The 13,004-nt window shown below is 39.1% G+C and overlaps 1 protein-coding gene across 5 annotated transcripts in view; it reads right to left on the reverse strand.

Annotated features, from left to right (window-relative positions):
* STX17 (syntaxin 17) overlaps positions 1–5,392 on the reverse strand; it is a 35,441-nt gene extending 30,049 nt beyond the window's left edge. The window contains exons 1-2 of one of the 5 annotated variants that reach the window (XM_085306803.1): positions 5,221–5,392; positions 3,884–3,948 (exon numbers count right to left, since the gene is read on the reverse strand). The gene's annotated coding sequence lies outside the window, so the exon portion shown is untranslated. Of the gene's footprint in view, positions 1–3,883; positions 3,990–5,024; positions 5,139–5,220 lie in introns of those variants that run through there. The other 4 variants (XM_085306799.1, XM_085306804.1, XM_085306801.1 and 1 more) reach the window with 4 other exon arrangements.
* Positions 5,393–13,004: the final 7,612 nt, after the last annotated feature.

Genomic DNA, 13,004 nt, shown 5'->3' on the forward strand with positions numbered 1-13,004 from the left:
GCATTGTTTTTCCTATATCTAACTGAAATGGGAGTGTGGAGGGAGAATGTTCATTTTTTTTAACATCTGTGATTCCTGTAATGAACTTAATGACAGATACCAGCTGATTAAATTAGGTCTAACTGAACCTCTCAGGCAGGCCCCTCACTTTTAGGCCACCAAGAGAATACAAATTTTCTTCATATTCAAGGATCCAAGCAGTAAGCATCTATCAGTCCAGTGAAAAAGGTAAAAGAACTTCTGACAAAGCAAATTTGGGTTTCTAGAGGAAAACAGTTCCAGATTAATGACTTTTTCAAACAAAGCTACAAATAAAACTGTTTTCTGAAGAAAAGAATATTAAAAGAGGATCCTTCTCCTTTACCTACCCCATCCAGCAAAGTAACATCTTAAAAGCAGAATATTTACTGAAGGTAGAACAAGTTTGGGAAAATCAGTTATAAAGACTTCACTTCAGAATTACCACTACTGTATTTTTCCTTTTTCAGAATCTCAGAAAAAATTATTTCATCAACCAATTTTGCAATCATGCTAAATCATTCCCACTTCAAATTACAGAGATATAGTATAAAGGAATCTGAGACATCCCTTTCTAAGCCAATGCGTTTAATTCTTCTTTGTGCACGTCTTCAAATAAACATGCAGCAAGTGGCCTCATGTTTTTCAGGGTGTTAAAATAGATTTAATATTTTTGTGTTGATTTACCCTTTGCATCATTCTAAAAAGAGTATTCTTAAACATGAGATGATAAAATATGTCAGTTTGTTTATTATATTTTGGTCACTACAGTCCCAGACAGTTCTGAAAGACCCACTCACATCTCAAAATTGAACTTCATTGTAAGCTTAGACCAGACTCACACTCCAAACTGCAGTACTTCTTCACTGAATACAGATTTATTTTCGTGACAGCTTATAAACTAATCTACTACTTTATGAACTAGAAGAAATTTACCATCTATGTCATGCTTCTCTTTAATCCTGAATCACTCTAAAAAATGACACAAATTCTTCAAATTTATCAAAAATTATGAACTGAAATCCACAGCCCATTCCGTACTTGAGTGAATACAGCTCAGACTAATCTAAATTCACAGTAATTTTGTAACTTTTATTAATATCTAGAGATTGATGAGAGTCAAATCATCAGTTTAGATTACATCTAAATTGGACTGTACTATGATAACAGTATGGTTAGTTCCAGGTGCAATTTTAATGAAAAACTAAGGTTTCTTGCACACTTTACTGGGTCTGTGTTTTCCCAAGCATCACTTTAGTAATTAATTTGCAAACTATACTATCTGTGCTTTTGAGTAATCACAAAATAAAAAAATAACTTAGGTTGGAAGGGACTTTCAGCTAGTTCGCACTGAATTAGATGTGGTTGCTCAGGCTCTTACCCAACTAAGTCCAGAACATCCCCATAGCTAGAGACTCCAGGCACTCTCTGAGCACCTGCCTCAGTGTTTGACAATCGTCCAAGAGAAGACAAACAAAAAAAAAGTTTCCTTATATCTAAACCTGAATTTGCTGAGTTCCAGTTTGTGTCCATTGCCCTTTATCTTATCACTATGCACCATCCAGAGGAGTCTGGTTCTATACCCTCCTACTCACAGCTGTAAGATATCCCCTCTGCTTTCGACAGCCCACCATGTAGTTGGCCACCTTCGCTGCAAGAGCACTCTCTGACTCATACTCAACGCATGGCCCACTAGCACATCCAGGTCATCCTTTTCTGCAAAGCTGCTTTATCTCAAGTCTGTCCCTAGTCTGTACTGGTGCATGCAGTTATTCCATCTCTGATGCAGGACTTTGTTTCTGCCTCATAAAAGTCCTGAGGTTTTTGACAGCCCCCTTCTCCATTCTGTCATAGTCACTCTGAATAGCAGCCTTGTCCAGCCTATCAAACACTCTCCTCAGGCAAGTTAAAATATTGATCTTTAGCTTTTCAAGAAAATTATTTTTACTTTATTCTTGGATCTGATTTACACTCAGCACGTACAAGAATCTGCAGAAATTCTGAATCCTCTTACAGAGAGTGCCATTAAAATACCAGAATTTTGTATGACCTGCCAAGAAAATCACATCATCCTTCCTCTTTGACCTTTTCTGTGTACGACTGTCATTGTAACAGGGGCTTAGGCAGTCCTTTCTACAGGTATTTACCAAGTTGCAAGCCCAACAAAATCTTCATGTTCTGTGAGACTGGAAAACAGTGCTATGGTTCTCTAAAGTAAATATAAGATTGAGTAAAAAAAAAAAAGATAAAAGATAATATCTTAATATGAAATCAGTAACTAAAAAAGTTAGATAGAAGTGAATGTAATTAACTCTTCTTTATCATAATTACTGTGCAATACACTTTGATAAACACAGAAATTACAGAATCTTGTTTTCAAACACTGATGCTGCACTACAGCCCTACAGCCCTGTTAGTTTATTTCCTGAATAAAATACTTTCAGTTTAACATTCAAATTCATGAAACAAAATTTCATTATATTTCAGTGAAAGAAATGCATTAATCCAGAAGCGCTCAAGTTTCAGATGCAGATTTTTTAGTTGTTATAGAAAAAGACATACTGTAGCAGCATTATGAAAATATATAGTATTGACAAAAATTATAATATCTCTCTCCTTAAAATTTACATTTTTTGGATATCTGCCCCAAAATGGACCTATAATTATGAAGTAAATTTAGCACAAAAGAGTACCATCAACTTGAAATCTGCACTTAATACGGAAATCATCTAAGATTCTTATGACCAAAGATGGGGAAAAAATCCTTATCCAATTTGTTCACCCCCATATCCTTGAAATTATTTAAATATATCTTGCATAAATAGTTAGTCCACTCGCTTTTCTTTGTGAGCACAACTCATGGAGCAATAGAACTTGAAGAGTTCCACTAGTTCAGTCTTTTCTTTGCTAAATAAATGGGCAAGTAAAACATAAACAATTTTTTAAAAACAGATCACTTACTCTTTCAGATTTTGAAGGCACAAACAGCATATATCTTATTTCACAGTTTCAATCAAATAATTTTAAGAGGTAAAAGAGTCTTAAGACATACAATTCCCAACAATAAAAGTGTGGATTSAATTCTGCCATTAGCATAAAATCTCCACTTACTTTCTAGAGGTGCACAGAAAGCACATCATTCTAGTCAATGAGAAGTAAAATTCTTACTATATATGGTAACATACTTGAACCATAAATTCAAGTAAATGCTGTTAATCTGCATCACATGTAATGCTCATACATTTCTGTAAAACTTTATAGTGTTTTCCATTCAAATATGGTAAGAAAAATACAAAATTAATCTGAAGAGTGCTGCTTACCTACGGAAGTGCAACATAACCCTCATATTTGATAATGTTAATTCCCTTGTGACACTTTAAACACCCACCGATACAAGAGAAAGTACCTCTACTAAAATATATACCTTGTTTTTATGGATTATAAGGCCAAGAGGCTTCAAATCATTATTTTTTTCGGTGTAAATAAAATTCTCCTTACAGGAAAATAACCAAAAAATTAGAATACAAATGCTGGAATACATAGGCACACAATAGCTTTCTTAGAATAGTACTGGCCCCAGAATTGCAGTCACAAAGAGCATCAGCCTAGCACTGTAGTTAGTGAGGAACATGCTCCTTTAGAGATGTTTTAGAGCCAATGTTTGCTTCTGAACCACTCCTCTAGAAGAGCCTATCTTTCTCCATTGTCTGTAAAAGTACCCAAAGGAAAATAGCTTTGTTAGGTTCAAATTAGTCATTGTAATTAGCCYCAAAGTGTTCCAAAATTGACATGAAACTTAGGGAGATTAAAAAGCGGTGCATGTGGGATCTCCTGCAGAAGAATCAGAGTTATTGGCTGTACATATCAGGTTGAAACTTGGGGCTGTGGTTCCTACAACTTGTAAGAATATCCGTGTGCTCAGGGATCACACTGCAAGACAGGTTTGATCCATATAAGACAAGTGCACACACCTGCACTTTCAGAAATCAGAGCAGACGACAGGAAATCACTTTTATGTGTTTAAAGGTAGAAACTTGCAGAAAGGCACACAAGATCTACTCATCCTAAAACCAGATGGTACTAGACTAACACATCAACGTTTTTCAGACAAACCTGAAGTAGAAGAGTAAGTTTATAGTGGATCAGCACTTTGTAATATGTGGTCATAACAATTTTCAACCTGTAATTAGAGCCATAATACTGATTTCTTGCACTGTTGAACCGTGGCTCTGCTCTCACAGTAGCAACCAGCACCTTGACTGAGGCCTATACTTCCTGTATCTCTCCTTAACAAGCAACAGGCTTATGCAGTGAAGCACAGACAGAACGAAATGCATAAAGATATGGCCCATATCAAAGCTTTAAGTGGACTTTGCAAGTTTCATTTTTCTGAAAGAGAATTGTTTTAAAATGCTTGCAAAATGCACGGCTAAACCATTCCTCACACTGTTTTGGCTTTTTCTTTCTTTTTTTTTTTTTTAATCCAAGCGGTCTGGCAAGTTCTTCTTCAGTTTAACCCCCTGAGAGTCAGCCAAAAGTATTGCTCCTCGCGCCCTCTTCCGAGCGCCCCGGTCTCCGTGCCCTGCACAGCACTTGGCGCAGCCCCTGCCGGCGGCAGCAGCGCAGCCCGGCCACGCTTCTCCGCCAGGCCCGCCAGTGCCCAGCCCACGCGGGCGGCAGCGCAGCGCCCGCGCCGGGGGCCGCGAGCCTTCGGCACAGCGATGCGGGCCGCGGCGGCACCGGCCTCTCAGCGCAGGGCCCAGCCGGGGCGAGAGGGGCAGCCGCACGCCCCCCGCCTCTGTACGCCGCGCTCGCAGGCGGCAGCCCTCCCTGCGGATGCTCAGGGGGGCGAGAGGCGGGCCGCACCGCTGCGCTCGGGAACGCGGCCTTCCCGTTCCCCTGGCCCGCCTGCCGATTCCTCTCCGGCCGCTCGCGGGCGGGGCGCTCCGGTGGCCACCAGGTCCCTACTCCTGGCCCCTGCCGCAGACCCCGGGCCCGGCCGCAACCTTTCCGTAGCTCCTCGGGAAACGAAAGCGAAAGCAGCGGCGCTGCCATCTGCGGGCGCAGGCAGCCGCCGCGGGCCGCGCCGCTGCCGCCGTGCCAGCGGGCCCCCCGAGCGGGCAGCGCCCTCTCTTCGCCCGCCCCGCGCCGCTGCCGAGAGGCTCCACCGCCACCCCGCCGCTCCGCGCCCCCCGCGCTCACCGTGTGGCGCCCGGGGCCGCCACCACGACGCAGGGCCGGAGCCGGCGCCGGCGCGCAGGGCTCGCTACAGCGGGTGAGCAGCCCTGCCTCTGCCCCGCCCGCCACGCGCGCCCGCGCACACGGTGAGGTGTGCGGGCTGCCTGCCCAGCCGCGCGGGCCGTGGATCCGCTCTCGCGTGTTTCAGCGTCGCCCCGTAGCGCGCTGCAGCCCCCTGTCTGCGTGCGCGTCCGGGCTCGTGCGGCCGTCGAGGCCGAGTGGAGAAACGCTGTCGGCCACAGTAACAGCGTCTGGGGTAAACGCGCAACAAAACAAGCATCTAACAAATATTTCTCACCTGTATTTTGGAAAGAAGTAAAATGTATTTATACCTCACACTGATCATTACATCTTATCACAATGCTTCAGCCTCTGGCAAGCAGTCCATCTGCAGGTATGCTGGCAACTACAGGATAGGTTTCATCTGCATAGAGCAAATGCAACTAAAATACCTCAGAGCAGCCTGTTACCAGTTCTGGTCATTTTACCACCTCTGAATAATACATGGAAAACCAATTTGCTACGGAAGTTATGCTACTATTAAAATATTACTGAACTGCACTCGATAGCATTAAGAGACTAAGAAGATCTCTGAACTATCAAAGATGAATTTTAGATTATTTTGATTTCCTGAACAAGAGCTATGTTATCTGTCCATCTGCCTGTCATCCCAGGCCCTTCTTGGCCAGTTCTGACCTAATCTGAAGAAAGTCATTACACTCTTTTTAAGTTTTGTGGAAATTGATGTCTCACTGAGGAAATAAACCTAAATTTATTTCCTCAGCAAAGGAAAAGCAGGCAAAAACTCAACTCTTACACATTCCAGTTGGCAGCAAATCACTGGACAATCGATAGATGTATATTAGCCATCCACTCTGCATACATATAGCTCCAGACTGCTAGATGGGATTTTCATATGACATATGAGGAAGAAATTGTAGTTATTGTAATTAAGATTATTTAAGGGCTGAAGGATCCAAAGCCACAGGAAATCAATCTTCGTTAGTTCTATTGCTCACCAGACAGCTACTTAACAATGGAATACTGTGGGGTGAAGCTTACTCTGAAAGTATATTTTAAAAAGGATAAAGAGGATGAAACAGGCTTAACCAGCTTGACATGGATACTGGGATACAGTCATTAAATGACAGTAGTACAATGCTAGCCCAAATGACAGTAGTACAATTGTACTAMTATTGCTAGTCCACACACTTCTGTGAAAAAGATTTGCTCAAACAGACTTGATTTTTTTAATAAGAATTTGAGTTTAGTTGATACAGGTGATTATGTTGATTTGATAGACTTCATCTGAGTTAAAGCTGTATGCCATTCTCATAGACATTGCATGGAATTTTGTGGAGTTCATAATAAGTGTATTAAAACTGGTTAAAATGACAGTTCTCAAAAAAAAAAATGTAGATGAAAGTGTAGTCTTACAGGTATCTTTTTAGAGGAGTTCTTTGAGATTTTATTCTTGGCCTGATACTATTACAAATGATCTAGGCAAAAATATGTGATTATTGTTTTGCTGTTGTAAGTAAGAGCAGGTCACTTACATCAGCTGCTTTGAATTGCTTTGTAAGATATTCTCTTTTGTAAAAATATTCTTCCTAGAACAGTMAAATCGAAGGCTGCATAGTTATAATAAAGTCTGGAAGCCACACTTGAAAGCTGAGGGACAATAACTGGCATGCAGCAACACTGGAAAGGACCTAGACATAATGGGACATAAGCAGCTGAACATGAGCTCCTAGAACAAAGTTTTTGAGAACTAATCCTTTGAGACAAAATCAGAGGAACATGAAATGCAGTTAAAAGGTGCATTACCCATGCTTGTAGAATTAATGAAACTATTATTGAAAAATTACATCTAGTTTTGGTATTTACATTTCAAAAGGATATTAAAAGTGGAAAAATTCCCCCCAAAAGTATTAAGGGACTGAAAAATATGCATTAATGTGAGGTATTTTAAAAGCACAATCCAACAGAGGTAAAGAAGTACCTTTGTCATAAATGTACTAGTACTTGTATGCACTAGCATGTTTGAGGAGTAAATGAAGTGTTGGTTTTCAGAAAATGACATTTTAAGATCTGAAAACATATTTCTGAAGGGGAGACTAGAAATAAGGTTTATATTAGTATTAATTGACTGTAAGATTAAATTCTCTTTGAATCTGTTTTGAAACGGTACAAAATTGGCAGTAAAAGAAAAAATGGAGATCGTTTTCACGGATGCTATATGCTATACCTCAAGCACACACAGCTCTAGTTTTGATGTGGAATATCTTGTCAGAGGTTCTGTCTGACTGTCTGACTACAAGATTATACTTGGTCTTTTCTGTCCTTAAACAACTTTACAACTCCAGAAGGCCAGAAAGGCTACTTAGATAGCAAAAAAAAAAAAAAAAAAAAAAAAAAAAAAAAAGGATCCCAAAGATGTTCCCAGAAAGACTTGTGTGAGTCCTGACAGGCAAGGTCAGACATATCTGACCATCCAGTTTTGCTACCATTGATCTCCTGGACAACTCAGCAGTGACTTCAGAGAATTCCATATTCCTTCAAGGAAAATAATGACAATGCAAAGTTCTGTGTCACTCATATAAAGATCATCAAAGGAACAAGAGTTCCACCTTCAGGTTTGGGAAAAAACTACCTCTGATGGCAAAAGATATCTCAGAAAAATTTTTAACATGGAGGTGGAGCTGGACTTGCTGAGTTACAGATTCAGACTTGTATGACATGTCTGTGATCAGTCTTGAATAGTCTCTTAAGATCTCACAACTCTGTGTTTTTCTATACARTTATCAGAAACTGTTCTGTATCACTAATAAGAAACGTAGAAGAAAATCATGAAGGACTTGTATTTAAAGTACATCCAAATAAGGAAGAGCTGCAGCAGTTCCTTTGTCCACATGAGATCATTCATAGTTTTCAGAYATATGGATTTAGGACCAGGTTCTTAATGTACAGTTCATTTAATATGGTTTTTTCGCTTTGTTTTACTGCTCAGCCCTATTCTCAGCAGTCCTTCCTTTATATGCAGTCTGTCAGATAACTCATTCTGAGGACAGTATGTTAATGAGTGTTGTTCAGTAAACACAGAACTTCCCAGATACTTACATTATGTTCCCAAAGACATATCTTTTTCCTGTAGAACATTTTAAAATTCTATTGCCTTTTTCACTTCATTATTATTAAAGATTTGACTGATTTCACTAGCAAGACTTGTGCTGGCAAGAGCTGATGATAAAGCTTGCATTGTACCATCAAAACTAGCCATTACCGTGTTACAGTGAACATTGCTTCTTCTCACTGTCTTTCAAGAGTACAACATAGTTCAAAATGAGATCTCATTCTAACATACATTCTTGAAAAAATTAAACTAAACCCTAGTGAGGGATGTTTTGTGGAATATATGGCAACTTTTTCTGGAAACTGTCTTCCTGAGCTAAGCAAAATATTACAGGTTGGTTTTGGGCAGGAGGAGCTATTAATTGCTAGTAAAAAAAAAATGTATTGAATTGGTAGAATTGGTTGGTAGAATTCTCATGCAGTGTCTTTTAGTGTACTTCTCTTCAAAATCAACTCAAATCTATTTGACGATCCTTTGTATAATATTGAAGTAAGTAGGTCTCCCAAATGGAAATTAACATTATATGCATTAACATATTCACAGTACCAGTAACAATGAATAGTATGTAAAAGCAACAGAGAAATCAATTAGGACAAAGAAGATCTTACTTTGAGAGAAAGTTACTTGCTCAATGGTTGCATTGGTTATTTGTGTCTTTTCCAGCGCAGTCTCAAGCCTTGCACTGTGATCTTGATGTAGGAATGGTTTACAATAGCTGTTCTTGATACACCCCAGCAATACAGGTGTAGGAAAGTCTGTACAGAGAGGATAGTGGCAACAGAAATTATTTCCAACACGAAGTCCACAGTAAAAATTCCCTACTGGCTGGAGCAGGCCAAAATAGGCACCACTGGCTAGTGAAAGATCATCTCTAGGGCACTTGGGGAATGCACATATACAGCAGGGCCCGGGGAGCCTTGAACAGTACAGCTTCTATTTTGCTTTCCATCTTTCCACCACTGACATAACCAGAGATAAAATATTTTTAAAAGTATTTCTGGGTCTGTGACTCTTCCTGGGAACTTCTGCGTGACTGGAATTTAATCAAGACCCATGATTTCTCCAAGATCTCGTTTTCCCTCTGGGTCTGAAGAGGAATTCTCACACTCAAAATTAACAATAAACTTTCAGTGTGTGCTATTGCGGTTTTATATCAGATACTCTCAGTTTCATTTATAATGTCACATTAGCAGTTTTAAAAGGTTGAACTGACAATAATTGTTTTAGTGGACTGTCTTTTGCACGTATTCTTGTCTGGTTATAGGTGACACTTGTACTGCTGTCAGCTTAAGGTAAATCTATACAAGTTACTCCAATTGGCAACAGAGTTTCCACAGAAGACAGTTTTACGAACTGAAATAAATTGGCTTGATTTTGGTTTCTATAGAAGCCTTAAAAATTATATATTAAATCCTAGAAGCCTTAAAAATTATGTATTAAATCCTAGTGCCATTCAAGTTGATGGTAAAATTTCCATTAAATTTATGTAAGAATTTCACTCTTTGTCCATACTTAAAAATTTAGTGACACAAGGAAACACAAAACTGTAGTCAAGGGGAAAAACTAGAAGTTARCGAAACAACTGAACAAGCATTCATTTATGCAGTTCATTCACCATAGTTACTTGTAAACACTCCTACTAGAAAACCTTGATAGTGAGATTCAGAGTGTCATAATTGCAAGCCAGGGGTGTAATATCATGGGCTTACATTTACAGTCAGATGATAGAATATTTTTTAAATTATTCTTTAATTTTTCTTGCTAAGTTAGGAAAGTAATTCTGGTACTGCTTCTTCTGTAACCCACACACATCATGAACAACTGTCTGTTCAATAAGAACTTCAGGGGATTTCAGGAACTAATTAAAATTTAGAACACCCACATTCGTTTTGGATGCTTTTTCATTGACTTAATGTTACAGCTCTACTGGCAAGACCTCTAGAGTTGGCTTTGCCTCCTCTCTACCCCRTTGTGGGATAATTGTAAGGACAATGTATTGCTCAGGTCTGCCAGAAAAGTTCCCTGTACTAACACGTGAGGTGAAAAGACATGAAGATCTTTAGTCTGGCTGGTTTGGATTATAGAATATTTTCGGAAATCATTTTTCTGGAGATAGAATGAACTGTTTCTGATTTAAAATCCATGTCAGACTACAAGGCATGTATCAAGTTAAACGAAAATTTACTTTTCTCTCTCACGACCTGTTGATGACTCTGCTGATTCGGACAAAGGCCTTGTACAATGTCTGGCTTTATATTGTCTCCAACAGTGGCCATAAGTGGACAGTGAGGGAAGAGTAAGAATAGGGCAAGCATTCATGGTATTTCTTCCTTAACATCCTCCCAGCCTTTGACTTTTTTAACATTAGGRGATATCCTGAGCCAGGTGTGGTTTGTTTTGCCAGTAACCCTGGTGGACCTCTCTTTCAAATGTTCAGCTAGTCTCCCCTAGTACCAATGAACTTTCTTGCAGCCACAAAGTCCTTTGGCAAGAATTTTCACAGGTCTACTGCCCATCACATGAAGAGCTCCTCCAGGCTTCATTTGATGCTGCTTTGTTGTTGAAGAGATAATGAACAGTTGATTCCTGTCCACCTTCTCTATGCTACTTAATATTTTTTAGTTCACTATTGTAGATAATTTCTGCTCTAAATCATCTTTTTTTTTTCTCCAGGTTTGAAAGTCCTATCTGACTTAATCATTCCTTGTGGGGAAGGTACTCTGTAGCTTTTATCATCCTTGTTGCCCATGTCTGAATCTCTTCCAGTTCTAATTATCCATTTTTTGAGATGGGGGGGGACCAGAACTATACACAAAATTCATTTTATGGGCAAAATAAAGATTTACAAGTTATAATCACGCTTTTTTCCTGGAACTCTGTATCACAACCTCAAACTCTTGCTTTGGGTGATGACAGCCAGCTCAATGGATGGCTACTTAGCTTAGGAACTGGCCATACACTTGCACTGAAAATGATTGAAAGCAATATAATAAATAATGTAATTGTACAGAGAAACAGTTGCATTCAAAAGAGGGAGGTTCTTGCTAGGAGAAGTGAGGATGAGTCAGGATGAGAAATGAAGAGGTGGGATGGCTAAGGTGTAATTCAACATCTATTATTCAAAAGTACTTGTCATTTCTAATATGTGGCAAGGCATATACAATTTTAAATGCAACTGAAACATTATTGTAATAAAATCACAAAAATATACTTTCTCAGATCAGAACATGCTTTGGTCCATGCTGCATTATTTCTAGCTTGAACATTTTCTAGAATCTTATTAATTTCTTTCTGTCTAGGGAAGCCCTCGTGACCTGGATATTTACAATTATGCTCACCGGTATTTTCTTGAAAAATTTAAGTTGCGTCTGGCAGAAGTCAGACCCCTTTCTCTGAAAGATGTAAAATGAGAAGGTGGTCACTTACAATTAATTCCTTCAATGTACCCTGTTTCCTGGTAGGTCATAGATTTATTTAAACCATGAGGTAGTAGGCTGGCATGAGATAAATGACATCACAGATTCAGATTTCAAACTTGTTTCTTTCTTCCCTGGGAGACAGTTCTACCATAGGGGTGTTAGTCAGCACTTCTTGAAAAAGAAGAATGGCATAGTGTCAAAGATGCAATGCTGAAGGGTATCAGTTCCCTTGTGAAGTCAAGGTGAGACCTTTTCACTACCTCGCAAGGAGTGTCATGCATGCACTGAAACTGTCAACTGCTGAAGTACTAGAGCAATAGAGTAGAGATATTGCATAAGTATACATTATCCAAAGAGACTTAATTCCACCGTAAGGATTTTTTTTCTTTTTCTAATAATGTTTGAATCATACTCTATTTACTTTATTATGTCAGTAACAGTGTGAAGTTCTGAAGTTCAGCCTTCTAGAGATAGATACTTTAAAGTTTTATCTCAAAGAAAGCCTCTAAAGCCTATTTTAGTTTAAAATGTAATTGAAAGTTTGATTCTCTTGATGAGCCCTTTAGAGTACATGTTCAGCGTGCTATCTGGAGAATTAGCCATGCAAGTCCCATTCCTGCTAATGCTACTACTAATTCCCTGCACATCATACTGAATATTTACATCTTTCTTAGTATTTAGATTGACTGTTAGAATATCAGTTTTTCACTGTTACAATAATCTATTTTATTAAAAAAATCATAAACCAGTGGAAAAGACAATATTTAGCTATTTATTGCTATTTAAAAATATTGTTAATGTTTTGAATGTAAGCCTGAATTGTGACTAAAATGGCTTTATTTCTCCCCTCAGAAATAATAAATTGGGTTAATATTCTGTGTGTATATAGACATTTGCTTCGTGTGCAAATCTCTGGATGTCGGAGAAGCTGAAGAGAGGTATTAGCTTATGCTCGGGTGGTGCAGAGAGTGGGTTATTTTAAATGCAGGTGGGAAATCCACAGGATGTATTTCAATGCTTTATGAATAGTCTTTTTCTATATCAGGCATAGACAGGTAAATTGCTGGGCAGAAAGATCTTTAATTGGTGTGTAACTGACAACCTCGCACATCGATAGCACCTTTTGACTAACATGACTGGATCTTATTTTCAGCCGGCCTGACTGCTTCTTGCTGAAGGTCATTTCTGAAATGAAG

This window comes from Rhea americana, unplaced genomic scaffold (genome assembly GCF_003343005.1).
Source record: "Rhea americana isolate MKP2758 unplaced genomic scaffold, rheAme1 scaffold_248, whole genome shotgun sequence".
Lineage (NCBI taxonomy): Eukaryota > Metazoa > Chordata > Aves > Rheiformes > Rheidae > Rhea > Rhea americana.